We start from the raw sequence: 6,437 nt of genomic DNA on the forward strand, positions 1-6,437 counted from the left end.
TTAACAGAAGAAAAAGAGAAGTTCCTCGGATACTCACCAGACCAAGTCTGCTTTCAACAGCAGTTCCATCTGTTTTCCCAAATTGCCCTCATTATTTGAGCAAACCTGGAAGCTACAGGGTTGGTCCTGAGGTAAAGAGACAGAAACGTGAAGAGCAAATATTCAGGCAGCTGTTCAAGACAGTCTCAAGGAAATGGAAATATGTTTAAAACCTCAGTCCACTGCATCACTGTGTGAGTGAAAGGCCAAATTTTCAATGTTAAAATCATCTGATATCTGAAGTATCATTACAAAACCTACATCTGTAATGTTTGCTAACATTCAAACAGTTTCTGCTCCTGTGATAAAATATTCTGAGCAAAAAACAAGTTAGGCCTAAATGGGGATAAGTTTTTAACAAGGGTTTCAAGCATTGTTGAATTAGATGATCTGTTAGACTGTGTGGAAAAAGCTGATATGCAGATTAATGCAGCAAATAATAATATACTCCATCATTCATGATATTTTTTGTTTATCTTACAGTATTTCTCCATGTTCTTATGGGTTTAATTGGGATTATGGTTTTTTTAGGCCCTCATCCATCAACAATTCAAAGAGTGTGTTCTGATATTAACTTAGGCCCCCAGAAAGAGCGATGTGAAAATCATTTTTTCTCATATACAAGAGCTAAATTTAAATTTCTTAAACCACATGAACATCATGTCAGCCTTCTAATAGATGAAATACACCTGAAAAAATGCCCTGTATTCCTCATAACTATTATCTTATAGATAAAGACTGAATATTGAGTCAGACCAGGTTAAATCAACCAGTAGTGTCCTTCTTGACACCTTAGATTTTGATCTTTTGTTCATGTTTGCTCCAGCCATAATTACTTTCACATTTTGATGAGCTGTGAAAATACAGTCAGTGCGAGTCCCACTAGCTCCAGCTATAATACAATTTTTTGCCTGTAATACGGTGAATTTTGAGTATCCAATTTGATTTGAAATGGTTGTACATTTCTCTTAGGTTTCTTAAAACTAATCTGTTTTGAACACACATAGGCTTGCCATCACCAACTTTTCCCATAGAAATGTAGTCCTGTTTGTCAGACATTCACCTGCTATTATTGTCATTACAATAAAACTCTTTCACCTACAGAACCGTTTTAGCAAAGGACTGTCCAGGCTTAGGATCAGGAGTAGAGGGTATGCTCTTTTCTTTCACAATTTTTTTTCCTTACCATTTGCTTGCTTACTCCAAAGTCTTTCTATATGAGTGCACTGCCAAATTTTTCACTTTTACTAGAAATGTGAAACTTGTCTTTAAACTAATCAATTATTTCAGACTGTGTATCATGACAGCCACATGTTTTCAGATATTCACCTGTTTCTCCCTGAAAGAAGGCTTCACTTAACTTTAATGTAATTTTATCAGCTTTATCTTTGCAATATTTATTTGACTTGATACATTTGTTTATTACTGAGGTTTTCCATATTGAAGCCAAAGAATAGGTCAACAAAGCCAAGCCTTCTTCAACATCAACAAATTCAGGGTCATCAGTCATGCTACAACTCAGCTGGACCTTTCCATAAGATTCTTTGGTTTCAGTTATCAGTAATTCAGGTTTTCTTTCCAGATAATTTCTCTCTACATGAAGTGCAGATTTTCATTCTTTCTTCAGTACCCAAGTTCAGATCAATCATCCAGTATGAGTTTCTTTTTAAGGGATTACAACAAGATTTCGACCTCTTTTTATCCATAATGTATGTACTTAGGAAATCAAATAAAGATAAATCATAAGGATAAACAAAATGAAACCTGTAATAGGTATAAAAATGTAAAATTCATTAGTATAAATTAAAGTAGTGCATTAATTATGAAGCAACAATTGTTTGAAATACGTACAATTACACAAACCTAGAAATGCATGTCAGAAACCTAGAAATGCATGTCAATGAAGTTTGGTGCTCGAGTCCTCAGACTGTAATGAATCTTATTGCATTCTGTGTAAAATGCCACTAGTGGTGTTTCTGAATTTGAGAAAGGTTGCTACACATAAGTTTGACTTGTGAATCATGTGTTGCATTGCAGCAACCTGCTCCTCTTTGCCCCTTCAGTGACTTTGTTTCAAGAATTGATCTCTGCTCAAGTTCATTATTGCGTCAATAAAATTTAAAAGTTTTGTTTGATTATTTTCATTGGTAGCACTTGTTTTCTGCAATGTTAGTTGTAATTCATAAATTGTAAAACAAACAGCTTTAGACACTGATCTGACATCCACTGAAGATACCTCGTAAATAAGGTGAAATGGGTCTGGGTGCATAAGTAAAATAAAAAAATACTTAAAATGCAGCTTGCAGAAGGCATTTTTCTTTTAAAATACTGCAGTTTATATACAGCTGCTGCAAAAAGGGCACCATGAATAACGTTTTAGTATCATTTTAACTTTAGTTTTATGAACCATAGTTTTATGAAACCGTGTGCAAAAAGTGATATAGATGGCAATGCAAATTTCAGTAAAATTAAATATATTTCAGTATGTTCCCATTGGAATACTATCGTAAGATTTAGCACACACATTATAGATAGTGTAGAAGAACCTTTTTCTTTTTTCAAAACAAAAAATTTTAATATTGAAATTTTAAGAATTAAAATTGTTGGTTCTGGAAATTAAACGTTTTCCTGAATCTAGTCTTCTCGAATCTAGACTATCGGTGGTTTATGCTGATGATTGGCTCTCCATTTCAGAAGACTAAATACTGTGCACAGCAGAGCCATTGTGACGGTATTAATGCACTCAGACTCACTGTAATGTGTAGTTGTCCTTTTCTGAACCGCTCTACATGCTGCTTTAACTGCTCATCTGAAATGCGGCGTTCCTGCGCGCCAGTGAATCGATCCAGGGAATGGATTAGGTCAGGTTCTAAAGTTTTGACATCTGACATCTGGTCAATACAATTGCGGTTGTGATATGTACAATTGTCCGCAGCTAATGGTCTTGCGGTAGCGTTCTCGCGCACGGGGTCCCGCGTTCGATTCCCGGCGGGGTCAAGGATTTTCGCTGCCTCGAGATGACTGGGTGTTGTTGAGTCGTCTTCGTCATCATCATTCATCCCAATTACGGTCGGAGGAAGGCAATGGCAAACCACCTCCGCTGGGACCTTGCCTAGTAAAGCGGTGCGGGTTTCCCGCCTCGTCCCCTATGCTCCTCGGAGTATGGGACCTCATCATCATATGTACAATTGCGTGATTCCCGTAATTGTGGCTGGCAGATAGAATGTTGGCACTGTTATGTCGTATGTAATCCCATTGATTAATAGCCCACTTATCTTCAGTTCAATCCGTCTGGCTCCCGTGAACTTCCCCTTCTCGTAACAACTCGCTACTAGTAATATGTCATCATAAGATGAGTTAAATCCAGTGAAAACCTGCTTAATGTAAATGCAGGAAGTTCCCCAATATCCATCAGACAATCTATTCCCTTTTGTGCGGCTAAGAACAAGTGTACCGTGCACATGCTCAGGCTGGTCAGCATTACCATGATCGGACATACCGTGACCTTCCCCCTTTGACAACGCTGTAACGCCTCTTAATGTCATTACTGCATGCCTGCTACCATATTCCGAAATCAAAAATGTCCTGCAGATCCTCACCTGTACGAACCTTCCGAGAACTCCCCACTTCACTGAGTATGCGTGAATGGCTTAATACCTAAACTGTGCATGTCTTCCATTTACGAGGAATCGGATTAGAATATATAATCGTGCTTTTTGAGTTTTCACTTCTGCTGATGCTATGTGGTAGCTGAAGGGCAGATTTTATCTACTGGGTTCCATAATCAGGCTTAAGTCAGGTGGCAACTCCCTTCATGTTTTCTGTAACCCCGACAAGTATTGTTGAGGTGACAGAAGATTAGCAAGCAGTTGTCCATCCAACGTGTTATAGACGGCTTCTTGCAAGTTTGATACTACCCCTCGTGCGTCACATACATTATCCAGTAACGGTTATAACAGCTTCGTCAGTACAATTTCCTTGTCCAGTACTTCTACCCTCGCTTGCAGCACTCCCAAATTACGATTAATTGCGTCCTCCCATGCCCTAGCGTAGTCCATGACTCTACCTATCAATGTCCGTAACAGCCATGTGTTAAGCACTTCACGCTTCAAATTCGTTACCTATGTGTCGTGCACTCTTCTGCCGACTTACTTCCCTTTGCCAACTTTTTTTATCGCTTTCACAGTTTCATTTAATTCTCTAATGTAGTCCTTATCTGCCGTCCCAAATATTGTTTTCAAAATTCCCAACATCTAACCATCCTGTCTTCCACTGTGTTGGCTCTGAGCACTATGAGACTTAACTTCTGAGGTCATCAGACTCCTAGAACTTAGAACTACTTAAACCTAACTAATCGAAGGACATCACACACGTCCATTCCCGAGGCAGGATTCGAACCTGCGACCTAGTGGTCGCGCGGTTCCAGACTGTAGCGCCTAGAACCGCTCGGCCTCTCCGGCCGGCTCTTCCACTGTGTATGTGGCACAACTTCCACTACCTGTCTCATCTGTTCTCGTAGTTGTTCATAGGATCTGTGCGGTTTATCACACTCCCTTGACACTTACTTCAGCACCCCCTGTTCTTGCCAATTTGTCGAAGTCCGTTGAACACTTCTTTCAACTTCCTCACCTCATTCTGCATTTCCCATGCGCTAAAAGCTAAGTTTAGCCTCTACTGATGGCTGGTAACTATCACATCGACTTGCTTTGATAACGGCTTTCCTCGTTCCAAGTACTCGTTCTGAAATGCCTCCACCCCTATCCAGGTAATGGAATCCAATACTGCTATGACTCGGCTTCCTTCCATTCTTACGCATTCCAACCTGAGGGCGAGGACTAATGTCATCCTTCCTCCTCCCAGGCATTAGACTTTTTGTATCCACATCATCTGACTTTTTGTAACAACCTTGTGCCAAAATGGACCATTGGCAACGTACAATAAAACTAACTTTGATGCCATTCTAGCTAGGGGAAGCTTTTACCACTGTAGGACGGTCATGAAGGACGTCTAGCCATTGGACAAATCAGCTGAACTACCAGGTGATCAAAAAGTCAGTATAAATTTGAAAACTGAATAAATCACGGAATAATGTAGATAGAGAGATACAAATTGACACACATGCTTGGAGTGACATGGGGTTTTATTAGAACCAAAAAAATACAAACGTTCAAAAAATGTCCGACAGATGGCGCTTCATCTGATCAGAATAGCAATAATTAGCATAAGAAAGTAAGACAAAGCAAAGATGATGTTCTTTACAGGAAATGCTCAATATGTCCACCATCATTCCTCACAATAGCTGTAGTCGAGGAATAATGTTGTGAACAGCACTGTAAAGCATGACCGGAGTTATGGTGTGGCATTGGAGTCGGATGTTGTCTTTCAGCATCCCTAGAGATGTCGGTCGATCACGATACACTTGCGACTTCAGGTAACCCCAAAGCCAATAATCGCACGGACTGAGGTCTGGGGACCTGGAAGGCCAAGCATGACGATAGTGGCTGAGAAGCACACGATCATCACCAAACGACGCGCGCAAGAGATCTTTCACGCGTCTAGCAATATGGGGTGGTTCTTTCATTCCAAGCATGTGTGTCAATTTTTACTTCTCTACTACATTATTCCGTGGTTTATTAAGTTTCAAATTTATACTGACTTTTTGATGACCCGGTATGTACAGCTGCACTAAGGCTTGATTCGTAAGACTGTGTGCCAGGTGGCACTGGAAAATTGCTTTGGGTGAATATGAAGCCAAATCTATCTCTCGGTAAGTTGGCTGCTGTCACTAGCAAGTCCATTCACATACAATAAAAATAACAGAAAGATCCTTACGCCAATATAACTTATTCGCTACTGTTCTATGCATAAGAAATATATAAAATAGAAATCCTTGGCAAACACCCGTCATCTTCTTGATCTTAACGCATACGGTACTTCTCGCACTGGCTGGTGTACAAATGAACGATCCCAGTATATCGATTCCAAGCATTTCAAATGCTTTTGATGCTCCTGGTACCCTCTGGAACAGCTATTGCTTGTGATTCAAGTTTGCTTGCTGTGCACAATAAATGCAGTTCCTCACGTGCTGATCCACATCTACTTTCCCTGCTCTCCATCCATATCTCTCAGCCACTCTCCAGTTTGTTGGCCTGCACATTCCATGACTAGATAACATGTGACCATGAGCTTCCTTTAAAATCTTTAAAAACTGTCATGCGTACTGTTTACAGTCACTGTCAGTCCTCTGTGCTGCCTGCCATTCTGCAAACTACAACTTTCAACACTGCTGCCTTCCTGCTTAATGCATCTGCATTGCTATGCATCTTCCGTGGCTTGTGTACTACTTCATAGTTGTACCAGTTGAGTCTCAGCGCCCATCTTCTCAGCCTGCTAGGTGG

This window comes from Schistocerca nitens, chromosome 3, assembly GCF_023898315.1.
Source record: "Schistocerca nitens isolate TAMUIC-IGC-003100 chromosome 3, iqSchNite1.1, whole genome shotgun sequence".
Lineage (NCBI taxonomy): Eukaryota > Metazoa > Arthropoda > Insecta > Orthoptera > Acrididae > Schistocerca > Schistocerca nitens.